At 45.2% G+C, this 14,987-nt stretch overlaps 1 long non-coding RNA gene across 1 annotated transcript; it reads left to right on the top strand.

Moving 5' to 3' along the window:
- On the top strand, positions 1-12,642 carry LOC146341821 (uncharacterized). The gene is made up of 3 exons (XR_014784126.1): positions 1-233; positions 8,026-8,225; positions 12,058-12,642. It is a non-coding gene; the product is annotated as an uncharacterized LOC146341821 (long non-coding RNA).
- The last annotated feature ends 2,345 nt before the right edge of the window (positions 12,643-14,987 follow it).

The following is a 14,987-nucleotide window of genomic DNA, read 5'->3' as shown; positions in this document are numbered from 1 at the left end:
GACACAAATGACGGCAGCTACGACAGCCACCATTTGCATCCCTGCAGGGCTGCTCAGCAGCCGGATGTCTGGCTGTGGGTGGCTGGAGCTGGCCGGCAGCTCCGTGGCTTGGCCGCGGAGCGGAGCCAGCCAGCCAGGATCCCAGGGGGAGGCACGGAGCACCTCCCCCCAGTGAGGATTCCGGGGGGAGGGACGGAGTGCCTCTCCCCCCCAGGGGAACCCAGCAGAGCCAGGTAAGTGGCAATTCATACACCCCTAGTTCTCACAGTGGCCAACCAGGTGTCGACCAGGAACCCACAGGCAGGGCATGAGCACAAGAGCACCCTCTCACCCATGTTCCCCAGCAAATGGTGTACATAGGTTCACTGCCTCTGGTACTGGAGGTAGCACATAGCCATCAAGACTAGTAGCCACTGATAGGCTTTTCCTCCAGGAATTTGTCTAACCCCTTTTTAAAGCCATCCAAACTGGTGGCCGTCACTACGTCCTGTGGTAAAATCCCTCATTCAATGTAAGGGAGGAGAGGGCATGCTGGTGGGTGGAAAGGGGAGGGAGAGGCCATGGATCTGCTAGATCTACAAGCCTCTGTTCCCATCTCCACCCCACGAAGCTCAGAGGACCATCTAGCTCAAACAGCACAACGGAACACCTTATTTCTTCATCCCACCTTGCCTGGTTCTTGACAGCAGGGTTAGATTTGACAGAGGACTCTGAGATCACAGCCCTCCAGCTATCATGTCAATTCTGTAGGATTGTGCTCTTAAAAAGTCATGAAAAGTTACAAAAATATACTCCTGGAAGAAACATAGTTATGGGCCTTCAATGCAGGCTTTGAGCTTTTCAGAGGGATCTTGCTAGGAAGTAGCTTGGCTTTAGAGTGAACCAAACAAAGTCCATCTTGTCCAGAGAACAGTAAACTTGCTGTCTTTTGGCTATTGGGTGGTATAGAAATGAAATGAATGGATGGATGAATGAATGAATGAATGAATAAATAAATAAATTTCATCCCCAAGCTCAGTGAGGTGGGAAAAACAGACAAAGCAATAACCTTCTGTAGCTATGTCACATATGCAAGACTAGATGGGGCATCAATGGATTCTAATCAAACTTACAAATATGCATATGCCCCAAAGCAGAAGGAGGGGGTAAAAATAACTAAAGAATGCATGTCTCACACATAGAATGATACCTCTCTAGAAAATTGCAAGATGGAATGACTAAGTTTTCCCAGTATGCATCAATCTTCACCAAGTATTCCTTTGGTGTCAGGAACAGCTTTTGCTGGAAGAGTGATAAAAGTCCTTTCTCTTGGGACAAGTGCCACCATTTCCAGTACTGTGTTTTGCAAGTCTGTAGTTGGGGCATCATATTGGTTGTGACATTACTTATTTTGCATAAAAAGTATAAGTAAGGTTTTCAGTAGCCATGTGTGCCATCTTTGTCATTGGTGCAAAGCTGTGGGCTAACAGACAGACTTCACCTGTTCTCACCACAGACCAGCTTAAGTGCTCTAATGGATCTGCTACCCTCTCTCTGGGTCAATCCTTCTCCAGGAAAAAAAAAATATAGCATCACACTTGCTCCTTCTGTGGGGAGGTTAGAAGGGACAGGATACTGATGTTCTCCCATTCTTTAGCTTAAAGTTTTTCTCCAGACTAGCAGCAGTTTGGCAAGGAAAGTCTGTGTCTCCTGCTGTGAAATACAAGACTCATTTTAAAAGGGAACATTTTTGCCAGAGTCACTCCAATCCTGGAGGTTCTAGGGATGTGTGAACTCCCTCCCATCCTGGTCGTCTGGATGCCTGCCCAGCCCCTGCACCACTCCCCAGTCCCCAGTCCCCAGGCCATGTTTGATCCCCTCCCACACTTGGTGAGAAGCCTGCACTCACCCCAAAGGCCTTGTTGAGCTCCACAGTTGCCATTCTTTAAAAAAAAAATTGCAATTGCAAAAATAAGTATGTTTTTGTATGCACAAAAATGTGCATTTTTGCAAATGTGCACATTCTCATGTGTGAAATTCACATTTTTGTGAAGGCAAGCATTAGTGTGTGTGGGAAAATGTGGAATTTTGGAAAAAAACATGAATTTTAAGGCATCCGCAAATCTGCACATTTGTAAAATGTGAATTTTCATGTGTGCACAAATATGCGCATTTTTGCAATCACCATTTTATTTCTCAAAAAATGGTGACTGCGAAGCTCAACAAAGCTGCCAGGATGAGTGCAGGACATTCGCCAATTGTGGGCAGGGGGCAAACAGGGGCAGGGCATCGACGAGCAGGACTTGGGGGTGAGGGTAGGAGTGAGTCTTCTGGATTCCCTGACTGAATCGGGTGCCCGCGCCATCCCCATTCAACACTCCCAAGTATTGTTATTGTTATTGTTATTGTTATTGTTATTGTTATTGTTATATACACCACCTTTTTCCAAGTACTGGGACACAAGGTGGCTTACAAACATTAAAATATATACAATTAAAACATATGACAATTTACAAAAGTTAAAACATAATTAAACAACAGTACAATTAAAATTATATGAAAACATTAAAACAGCATTTTAAAACAGCATTTTAGCAGCTTACCCCCAGGTTCCAACTATGTCCCAAAGGCCTGCTGGAACAAGAATGTTTTAGCCTGCCTCCAGAAACACATCAAGGAGGGAGCCACCCTAGCCTCCCTGGGAAGGGTGTTCCACAGCTGCGGGGCAGCCACTGAGAAGGCCTTCTCCCGAGTTCCCACCAAACGTGCCAGGGACAGTGGTGGGACTGAGATAGGGGCCTCCCCAGAAGATCTCAAAATATGGGCAGGTTCATGAGAGAGGAGAAATTTAAAAGAATCCATTAACACTGAAGAAGCAGGAGCCAAAGTGACCTCCACAGGATCTGCATCAACTACAGCATCCAAGTCAGAACATATCCGAGAAATTTTATCAGCAAAGTGCTGAGCAAATTGTTCACAGTGGGCTGTCAAGTGGTCAGAATTTTCATCACATGGGCCAGGATGTAGAAAGCCCCTGGCCACTCGAAACAGCTCCGCTGGCTGGCTCCTTGCAGATGCAATGGTGGCAGAAAAGAAAGTCTTCTTTGCTGCCCTCACTGCCATGGAGTAGGCTTTCAAATAAGCTCTAGCCCCATGTTTGATCAGACTCGTTCTGCATTTTCCTCCAAGTCACTCTAGTCTCCCTCTCATTCGCTTCATCTCCACCAGTTCCCTAGAGAACCAGGGTGCTGGTTTGGCACCACTCCGTGAGAGGGGATACTCAGGAGCTATTGTGTCCACCGCCCTAGCCATTTCCCTGTTCCAGAGTTCAGCCAGAGCTTCAACAGAATCGCCTGCTGAGGCAGCAGGAAAATCCCCGAGAGCTGTCAGGAAACCATGCAGATCCATCAGCCTCCTGGAGCAGACCAGCTTAATCGGTCCCCCACACCTGCAGAGGCACTGAGTTCCAGTGGGTCTAAACCCCACCAGGTAGTGATCTGTCCATAACAATGGAACAACAGAAAGTTCCTCCACACCCAGATCACCATCATCCTTCCCAGTATAGAAAACTAGGTCTAGAGTGTGACCTGCCATATGAGTGGGGCCTAGGGATGGGTGGATTCCATATCTGCTGTTCCAGAGGGGAATCTGCCTGTGGAGGGAGGCGATCCATCCCTCCCTCTGGAATCCTCTTCGGCTGGCTCCACTCTGTGGCTATTCTGCAGAGCTGGGCACCGGCTCCGTATCGTTGGTGATATGGCTGCCATTGGCATGCCATATCGCTGGCTGAGGGATCTCTGGACGCAAGTGGCATTATGGACAGCATTTGCTGCCATAAAGCTCTTAGATTAACCTAAATGCAGCCATCAATGGATCCAGCCGAAGAGGATTTCGGTGGGAGGTGGAGGTAAGGGTTCTTTTCCTCCACGGACTCCCGAGGCCAGATTCTATTGAATCTGGCATCATTGGGGTCTGCGGCATAATTCTTTGCCATGCCTATTGGGGCCAGAAACCACTTGGGACAGTCCCATGGTCGTCATGGAGGACATGAAGTCCTGAGCCACTCCATCAGGGCAGCCTCAGCATGGATGTTGAAGTTTCCCAGCAGAACAAGCCAAGGTGACTCCATCACCACCACCAAGATCACCCTGGCTAGCTCAGGAAGGGAGACTGTTGAGCAGTGGGGTGGGCAGTATGCCAACAGAATCCTTATTCTGTCCCAAGCACCAACGTTTAAGTATATGCACTCAAACCCAGAAGACTGTGGGCCAGGGCACCTGGTGAGGGGGATATTATTCAGTCTTCAGGAAATGTTTCAGCTCAGGTAAATGTATCCTGCTCTTGGAGGTCGTGCTACAAATACATCTTCCACCTACTCTGACCCTGCTTTCTGGGTAAGTGTGTGTAGTTGTGTGTATATGGGTGTGTTTTAAAGTACTTTGGTTCTCATCTATAACTGGAATTTGGTCGGAGCCCCAGGCAGTTCGGTGCAAGCCTACTCTGGTCTTCTAGTGGTAAGGATCACAGCAGAAAACCATGTTTGGGTGGTGCACCCTATGGCCAAAAACCCTTGCGCGCTCCAGGCATGCTCTCTAGAGAGAGTATCTGAAGACATGGCCACCCTCCAAACTCATTTCATTGCATTTATTCTATTTCTATACTGCCCCATAGCTGAAGCTCTCTGGGTGGTTCAGAGGTTTGCATAGGCAAGGGGCCAGGAGAGGCACATACAAATTGCACGAGTGTGTTTAGAATCTCCAGATAGGCCCCTACCCACAGCCTTGTAAACTGCAGTGAGTGAATGCTGGATGTAGGGATGTCAGAGAATTTCTCCATGAATCTCGGGGAGGCCGAATGCCAGAGCATTCGGCCCTCCGAAATTGGTGGAGAAACGGTCTGCCCCCCCCACCCCCCCGGGACGGGACTCACCTTGTGCGAATGTCTGTGGCGGCGGCTTTGGCAGCGGTTTGGCGGCGGCGGCGGCGGCAGCAGCTGGTCTTCTGACCGGCTTCCACCACCGCCATTTCCAAGTTAAAAAAAAAAAACAAACGTGATAGGCTACGTAAAGATTTACATAGCCTATCACAGCTAGATTTTTAAGAAAAACACCGTGATAGGCTACGTAAATGTTTACGTAGCCTATCATGGCTGAGTGGAAAAAAACAAACAAACCGCGCATACACAAATGGCGATGCCCATGGGCGCCGCCATTTGCGTTCCTTATTTTGGCACGTGTAGTCTACATAAACATTTACGTAGACTACAGCGAAAATAAGGGGAACGCAAATAGCGTACGCGCGGTTTGTTTGTTTTTTTTCACTCAGCCGTGATAGGCTATGTAAACATTTATGTAGCCTATCACGGCTGACTGCAGGGACACAAACGGCGGCAGCTACAGCCGCTGCCATTTGTGTCCTGGCAGGACTGGATTCGCGGCCGGAGGGACGGGGCGCCTCCTCCCCGGCCAGAATTTCGGGGGGGACAGGGCGCCTCCCCCTGGCCAGAATTTTGGGGGGAGGGATGGAGCGCCTCCCCCCACAGCGAATCAACTTTCAGGTTCAGGTAAGTGACTTTCGTATATCCCTAGCTGGATGCGCTGGGTCTCACAACCCCCTCCCTCTTAGCTTAGCTTTCCCTCAACTCACTTCCTCTACACCACTCCAACTCTCACCCCACCTTCATATGCCCTTTCTTTTCCCTATTCCCTTGAGTGTGAGGGACTCCCCATTGTCCAGTTCTTTACATCTCAATCCACCCCACCCCATCTCCCGCAGAGACTGCCTGCAGCCTAGTTTAGAGTTTCAAGAACAAGCCTTGCTGAGAATGTAGTTAATTTTTCCATGCAAAGTATAGTTCTCAGGAAAGGCTTGCAGGTCCGTTGTCATTATTATGTTTGTGCATTTAAAGCGGTATTGCTTAACGAAGTTACTTTCTTCCAAATCAATTTGCACATTTTAAATTCTTGTCTGTAATCAGTAAGTGCCAAGTGGCAATATCCTAAAACTCTTGCCTGTGTGTGGAACCTTGCATGGGAGTATGATGTACGAAAGTCACTTACCTTTTTGTGGATGTGATTCATGGTGGGGGGGAGGTGCTCCATCCCTCCCCCCAGAATCCTCGATGGGGGGGAGGTGATCCGGTCCTCCGCCCCCCCCCGGAATCCTGCCCAGCCGGGTCCGCTCTGTGGCGGCTCCACAGAGCAGCTGGCCAGGGCCATCCGCAGCCAGAGTTCCAGCTGCGGACAGGCTGCTGCAGACTCAAATGGGGGCCGCCATAGCGCTGCCTCCACAGCTGCTGCCTCCAGGAAGATCCGCCCCACTTAATTCCTGTCCTGGGGGCGGCAGGCCGTTCTGCCACCGATTTTGGGGGGCCGAATGCTCTGGCATTCTGCCTCCCCGAGATCCGTGGTGGAACTTTCGTACATCCCTAAACACAAGTGACATCATGATTAGTAGAATTACTGCTCAAATCTTCAATTGCTCAAATATCAAAGATATCCATATATACACTATAGATCATTCTGACATTTCAGTGTTAAGAATTATTATTTTGCTATCAAATGCACTTGAGAGAGGGCTGTCAGCATATTGATTTTAGTTAATTATAATAACATAAGAAGAGCCATGCTGGATCAGACCAAGGGTCCATCCAGTCCAGCATTCTGTTCACAAAGTGGCCAACCAGCTGTTGATGGGTGACTCACAAGCAAGATAAGAGTGTAAAAGCATCCTCCCAACCATGTTCCCCAGCAACTGATGCACATAGGCTTACCACCTCTGATTACTGGTGGTAGCATAGAGGCATCAGGACCAGTAGCCAATTGATAGCCCTCTCCTTTGATAGGCAATTGAAAGGGAATTTGCCTAACCCACTTTTCAAGCTATTCAAATTGGTGGGCATCACTAGTTCTTGGGGTAGCGAAGTCCGTAGTTTGACTATGCGCTGTTTGAAGAAGTACTTCCTTTTATCTGTCCTGAATCTCCCACCAATCAGCTTCATGGGATGACCCCAGATTCTAGCATTATGAGAGAAGGAGAAAAATCTCTCCCTATCCACATTCTCCATGTGATGCATAATTTTGTACACCTCTATCATGTCACCCCTTACTCATCTTTTTTCCAAGCTAAGCAATCCTAGCTGTTGTAACATTCCCTCATAAGGCCGATGCTTATCTTCTCGATCATTTTAGTTGCCCTTGTCTGCACTTTTTCCAGCTCTACAATACCCTTTTTAGGTGTGACCAGAACTGTACAGAGTATTCCAAGTGTGGTTGCACCATAGATTTATATAAGGTCAGTATGATATTGGGAGTTTTATTCTCAATTCCTTTCCTAATTATGTCTAACATGCAGTTTGATTGTTTTACAACAGCTGCACACTAGTTTGACCTTTTCATTGAGCTGTCCAACACAACCCCAAGATCTCTTTCTTGGTCAGTCACCACTAGCACAGATCCCATCAGGTTATACTTGAAGTTGGGATTTTTTGCCCCAACATGCATCACTTTGCACATACTTACATTGAACCGCATTTGCCATTTGGATGCTCATTCTCCCAGTTTAGAGAGATCATTTTGGAGCTCCTCACAATCCCTTTTTGTTTTAACCACCCTAAATAATTTGGTGTCATCAGCAAACTTGGCCACTTCAGTTCTCACTCGTAATTCCAGACAATTTATGAACAAATTGAAAAGCATTGGTCCTAATACAGATCCCTGTGGGACCCCACTATTTACTGCCCTCCACTGGGAGAATTTATCACTTATTCCTCCCCTCTGCTTTCTGTTCTTTAACCAGTTATTGATCCATAAGAGGACCTGTCCTCTTATTAATGGTAAAGGTAAAGGTGTCCCCAACCAGTCATGTCCGACTCTAGGGTGTGGTGCTCATCTCCATTTCTAAGCCAAAGAGCCAGCGCTGTCCGAAGACACTTCCGTGGTCATGTGGCTGGCATGACTGAACACCGAGGGGCACAGAATGTTGTTACCTTTCCCGCCAAAGCGGTACCTATTTATCTACTTGCAATTTCTTGCTTTCAAACTGCTAGGTTGGCAGAAGCTGGGACTGAAGATGGGAGCTCACTCCATCACGCAGTACTCGGGTCTCGAACTGCTGTCCTGCCGACCTTCCAGTCTGCAGTTCAGCGGTGAGGGACTTTGTCAAAAGCCTTTTGGAAGTCCAAGTAAACAAGGTCTACCAGATCACCCCATCTACATGTTTATTGATACTCTCAAAGAACTTGAAAAGGTTAGTGAGACAGGAATTACCTTTGCGGAAGCCATGCTGATTCTTTTTCAGCATGGCTTGTCCTTCTATATACTTACTAATTTTCTCTTTAATAATGCCTTCAACCAATTTACCTGGAATAGACATTAAGCTAACTGGCCTGTAATTTCCCAGATCCCCCCTGGATCCTGTTTTGAAAATTAGTGTTACACTGGCCATCTTCCAGTCCTCTAGGATAGAAGCTGATCTTAGGGACATATTGCATATTTTGGTTAGAAGATCCGCAATTTCATATTTGAGTTCTTTGAGAACTCTAGGATGGATACCATCAGGTCCTGGTGATTTATTTGCTTTCAATTTATCGGTAAGGTTAACAGGCTATGGCAATACTTATTAAATTAGGCTCTGTTGCTATACTGGTGGTAAATATATATCTCCCCCCGCAACAAAGAAAGATGATCACCACAATGATCTGGACTGATCTGGAACATTACCTTGAAGTTCTAATAGCAGACAATATTGTAGATAAGGTCGTGGGGGGGGGGGGTTAATGCCAGACTGGGCCCAAATGGTCATTTTCTTTATGCTAAGTATAAGGTGCCTATTGCTGACAATGAGGAAGAACATCTCTATACCCATTATCCTTGTTTCTCTAAAGATGGCATGGCGAACTATGCTGGCATATGCCTTGCTAGAATGGCTGAAAGACTGAATTTTATTATTTTGAATGGATCTACCTTAGGGGATTATCCAGGGGATTTGTCATTCATGGCTGGAACAAGACGTAGTACTATCGACTACATGTTAACCAATGAAGGTTTACTCCCTTTGGTAAGAACTTCCAGGTGTTACCTATATTTGTGGGAGACCACTTTCCACTTCTGCTCCATATGGCCCCTTTCGAATGCCAGTCGTATCTTAAGATTCAGTCCGAGGCTTATATAACACCTACCCAGCAATTGGAGTGTTGGGCTAAATAGTCACCCCTACTCGAGCAGAAGTTGAAGGCAGCTTTAGAGGATGAAGGCACGTTAGAGTGCCACGCAACTATAGCGGAAAGGCCAGTGTGGCAGGAGCCAATAACCTCCTACAATAACTTATTGTGGTTATTAAATCCAATACTGACTCACGATGCTGATTTACAAAAGAAAAGAGTAAGTAGGCATTCAAAGCGGTGGTTTGATACAGAATGCCGGGAAGCAAAAAAGGTGCTCAGTTCTGCATATTACTCTTATAAGGCTGCAGCAAGGTCAGATGTCTCGAGCCTTCTTAATCAACTATTAGAGAAAAAGAGAGCTTATGAACAGATAGTGGCCCAGAAGAAGAAAGATGACAACAAAGCAACATGGGTGCAGCTTATACAGGCAGCCAGAGACAAGAACTCATCAGTCTTCTGGAAACTGACATCAACATTTTCACCTAAGGGTGCCTCCCCTTTAGATTCCTTAATCACACCCGGTATCTGGGAAGCATACTTCTGAAAGATACATGTTGAGGCTGCTTATGAATTTTGTACAGAGAAGATGGTTGATCTCCCTGAATGGTCTCCAGTTTCTGGTAAAGAAATTAAGTCACTGATTAATAAACTTAAGCGAGGGAAAGCCCCTGTTATCGACAATATTCCTCCTAAACTTTTGAAAAACAACATTGATTGGTGGGGCTCCTCCCTTGACATCATTATTTATTTAGATTGATTATTCAGGGCATATCCCAGACAAATGGAGACAGGTGATAATAATTCCAATTTTTAAGAGAGGGAGGAGGAATGATCCAGCCAATTACAGACCAATTAGCCTGCTCAGCATAATTGGCAAACTTTGTGCAAGCCACTTGTTAGATAAATTTAAATTATGGATTGAACAGGAAAATCCATTGGCTGAGGAGCAGGCTGGATTTAAGGAGGGTAGATCAATTCTGGGTCACAGCTTAATTCTGTAACATTTAATAGAGAAGTATGCGGCTAAAACCACGGTTTCACTGTATGCAGCATTCATCGACCTAAAGACTGCATTTGACTCTATATCTAGAGAAAGACTATGGGAGAAACTTGAGGCCACATCCATCAATCAAACGCTTTTATATTTAATGCGAGCCCTATATTCTAACACATCTTTGAAAGTCAGATGCAATACGATTGAACATCTTACCGACTTCATTATAACATCAAAAGGAGTGAAACAAGGATGTGTTTTGGTACCCTTATTATTCACTTTTTATACTAATGACATGGTCAGTTGTTTAAATACCCCTGATATATTTCCCCCTTGTGCAAGCTATCTTGTGCAAGCTATTTGCGTTGACCTTATTTTCGCTGTAGTCTACGTAAATCTTTACGTAGACTAGACGTGCCAAAATAAGGAATGCAAATGGCGGTCCCCATGGGAGCCGCCATTTGCGTACGTGCTTTTTTTTTTTTTTTCAAAGTCACCCGTGATAGGCTACGTGACGATTTATATAGCCTATCATGGCTGACTTTGGAAATCTAGCCGTGATAGGCTACGTAAATCGTTACGTAGCCTATCACGGGTGTGTGTGTGTTTTACTTTCTTTTTTGCAGCCGGGTAGACGGGGCGCTTCTACCCGGCCTGAATTTTGCTGGCGAGGGATGGGGCGCCTCCCCCCCGGCCTAAATTTTGGCCGGGCGAGGCGGGGTGCCTCCCCCCCTTGCCTGAACTTCGGGGGGAGAAGCGAAGCACCTCCCCCCCACCGCGAAGCAAGCTGCGGGACAAGATAAGTCCCTTTCGTCCATCCCTAGTTCAAGGTGTTGGTTTTGACCTTTAAAACCCTATATGGTTCCAGCCCAGCCTATCTTAAGGAGCACCTCCAGCAACACCAGACAGGCCACTTAACAAGATCAGCCTCGGATGGCCTTCTCTCTGTCCCATCAGCCAGGACAGCTAGACTGGTGGGGACGAGGGAGAGGGCCTTTTTGTGGTGGCCCCAACGCTGTGGAACTCCCTCCCTAGGGAACTCCACCATCCCCTCTCTTTAATGAGCTTCCACTGTGCATTAAATATGTGGTTGTTCAGGCAGGCATTTGGGGTGGGTTAGGGTATTTTAGAAAATGTTTTTATTGTAGAATTCTATTGTTTTAAACTGTTCTATTATATGCTGTACATCACCCAGAGTGGCTGGGTGACCAGCCAGATGGGCGATTAATAAATTTAATAAATAATAATATAAATAAATAATAACTTTCTTTACTCCCCCTTTCAACTTCCTTTTCACCAGTTCCCTCATTTTAGTGAAATTCCCTCTTGTGAAGTCAAATGTGACTGTGTGGGACTTCCTTCACAATTTTACACTTCAATATATATTAAATCTGATAGCACTGTGGTCACTGTTTCCAGTTGGTTCAACAACATTTAAATCTGGTGCTAGGTCCTGAGAAACACCATTTAGGATTAAATCCAAGGCTGTATCCCCTTTGCTCAGTTCCATAACCAATTGTTCTAAGGTGCCATTGTTCAGGGTATCAAGAAATTTAACCTCTTTGTTGTGAATGGAATATGCATTTATCCAGTCAATGTGGGGGTAATTAAAGTCACCCATTATTAGAACACTTCCTCATTTGGAAGTGTTCAAAATGCCATTCAGATATCATGCTAAACCATCATGGTTATCTCAAATACACTAACCATCATGGTTTAGCATGATGTCTAAACCAGCCCATTAAATATTGTTATCTTTGTCCCCTTAGGGATAGGCTTGATAGGCAAAATGGGAGAAGGATTTAGCATTGAAATTACTATCAGAAGTTTGGCAAATTATTGGTGGAAATGTGGCAAAAAAGCCTAATTACAATGAATCTGAAACAAAATTATTTTAAAATATTTCTTCATTTATATTTCAGAACTTACAAAAATTAAGAAGATATATGGCTTAGAACAAGATAGGTGTTGGAGATACCATTTTTCTGGAGCAGATCCTATGCATATTTTTGGCATTGTGTTAAAATTACACCTTATTGGCATCTAGTTGTGTTTTTCATTGAGCAGATAACAAGTTATAAGCTTCCAATGGATACTCTTGGGATAATCGGTAAACATCTAAAAGATTGTGTGGAAAAAGTGGATGTGGAATTAGTCATTCATCTTTTGACAGCAAAAAACCTCAACAGCTTCCTTTTGGAACAAGGGTACTGCCCCACCTCTCTTTGACTGGTATTTTAGGGATCTGGGATGTGGCAATGACAACGAAATTAATGCATTATATAAAGGTTAGAGAAGGACAAATGTCTGAGGATACGTTTAATGAAAGATGGAGTTTTTTTGTCATTATTTGGAAAGATAAATTTAGAGATACTGTTCACCCATATTTGTTGTTTCCCTGATTTGATTGTTTTATTGTAATATCAAAACATATATTGGGGGAATCTTTTTTAAATTTTTATTTTGTATGATTAAATAAAGGTTTTTTAAAAACCTGTTGCAAAGTGACCTATACTCTGGTATTGAAGGGAAAACATCCACCACCTATCGCTCAATGGACTGAAGGTCTTACTGCTCTTGCTACATTTGCGCATGTCTAGTCCAAATGTCAAAGTCATATGGTTGCTTATTTAGATATATGGACTGCTTATATTAGCATATTATAAATATTAAATATTTATTATTTAATAAATAAATAAATATTTATTAATTTTTATTTAGAGCATTTTTACCCAACTATTCAGCGGAAAAGGACTCCCAGAGAGGCTTACAAAGGTTAATATTAGGACAGTCCCTGCCCTCAGGCTTACAGTCGAAAAGACACAACACAAAAGGAAAAGGGATTGGGAGGAAGGAGGGGAAAGAAAGGAAACACATTGTTGACTGATGTATTGGGCTTGGTTGGTCTCCCAGGTGCCATAATGCTAAGGATGTACGAAAGTCACTTACCTTTTCGCAGGGGTGATTCGCGGTGGGGGGGAGGCACTTCACTTCGCCCCCAGAAGTTCAGGCGAGGGGGGGGGAGGTGCCCCACCTCGCCCGGCTGAAATTCAGGCCGGGGAGAAGCGCTCCGTCTCCCCTGCCGCGAAAGAAAAAGTGAAAAAAAAAACAAAAACCCTGTGATAGGCTACGTAACGATTAACGTAGCCTATCACGGCTAGATTTCCAAAGTCAGCCGTGATAGGCTACGTTAATCGTCACGTAGCCTATCACGGGTGACTTTGGGGAAAAAAAAGCGCGTACGCAAATGGCGGCGACCCATGGGCGCCGCCATTTGCGTTCCTTATTTTGGCACGTCTAGTCTACATAAAGATTTACATAGACTACGGCGAAAATAAGGGAACGCTATTTGCGTTGCCCTTATTTTTGCCATAGTCTAGGTAAATCTTTATGTAGACTAGACATGCCAAACTAAGGAACGCAAATGGCGGCGCCCATGGGCCGCCGCCATTTGCGTACGCGCTTTTTTTTTTCAAAAGTCACCCGTGATAGGCTACGTGACGATTTACGTAGCCTATCATGGCTGACTTTGGAAATCTAGCCGTGATAGGCTACGTAAATCGTCACGTAGCCTATCACGGGTGTGTGTTTTTGTTTTTGTTTTACTTTTTTATTTTGTAATGGCGGCGGCGGCAGCCGGTCGGGAGACCAGCTGCCGCCCCTACCCCCGACGAAGCGCCGCTGAAACACCACCGGGACCCGCCACCGAGAGGGACATTCGGCCATGGTAAGTCCCATCCCGGGGGGGGGGCGGGGGGCCGGCGGAGAATTTCCCCAACACTTTTTGGGGGCCAAATGCCTTGGCGCTCGGCCTCCCAAAGATTCATGGAGAAATTCTCTGCCAATGCTCTTTCTAGAAGACAGGGAGTGCACCCACCCAGTGGTCCTTGGTCCTCTGGCCAATGTATGAGGCCTGAGTCTGCAGTCCCAGGGAATATATGTATTTGAAATTTAACTGTTAAATGCTTCTTTCCTCCCTCTTTCTGTTCTTTTCTTTTCTTCTTATATCAAGGGAGATGTTAATGATAAGTGTGTATTGATATGCCATATGATACGATTTTCTCACCACACTTTTTTAAAATGTTCTTATTGATGTTTGGCTCTTTTTTAAAAAAAAGTCTGGACCTATAACTAAGATGTAAGTTATCTTAGTTATAGATAACTAATAACTAAGTTATCTATAACTTAGATTATAGATTCTGCATCCTGCATCCAAGATTCCTGCATCCAAGATTCCCACAATAATTGATCTCTGATACTATTATTATTTTATTATTTAAAACATTTATTGGCTGCCTTTCAGGGCAGAAGCCCTTCCAAGGCTGCTTCCAGCAATAAAATACGTAAAAACAATTAAAATATTAAAAGTTATAAAACATAAAAACAGTAAAAACAAAAATAAAAGCCAACAATAAAACAATGATAACAGCAGTAACAGTAACAATAGCAGTCATCTTAAGAGAAGGCCAAGGTTAAATAATATATTTTCAAGGCCTTCTTAAAAGCCTGCAATGAAGGAGCATGGGGGATCTCTGATGGCGGCTTGTTCCAAAGGTGTTGGGCCACTTCAGACAAGGCCCTCTCATGTGTGAGCACCCACCCGATTGCTCTCACAGGTCACGTGGGCAAATGAGAAGGGCCTCTCTTTCTGTTCTTAAAGTGTGGGCAGGCTGATAATAGGAGTAGGCAGTCCTTCAAGTAACTTGGCCCCAAACCATGTAAGGCTTTAAAGGTCAAAACCAGCACTTGGAATTGGGCTAGGAAACACCAGTAACCAGTGCAGCTGGTGCAGTATAGGTGTTATATGCTTGAATCGCCTCACCCCCACCGATACCTGGGCAGCCACATTCTG

The sequence above is a fragment of the Heloderma suspectum genome, chromosome 6 (genome assembly GCF_057233095.1).
Source record: "Heloderma suspectum isolate Gila_16-S chromosome 6, 16-S_ref, whole genome shotgun sequence".
NCBI lineage: Eukaryota > Metazoa > Chordata > Lepidosauria > Squamata > Helodermatidae > Heloderma > Heloderma suspectum.
The sequence above is the reverse complement of the archived record's forward strand: the minus strand, read 5'-3'. Positions and strand labels throughout refer to the sequence as shown.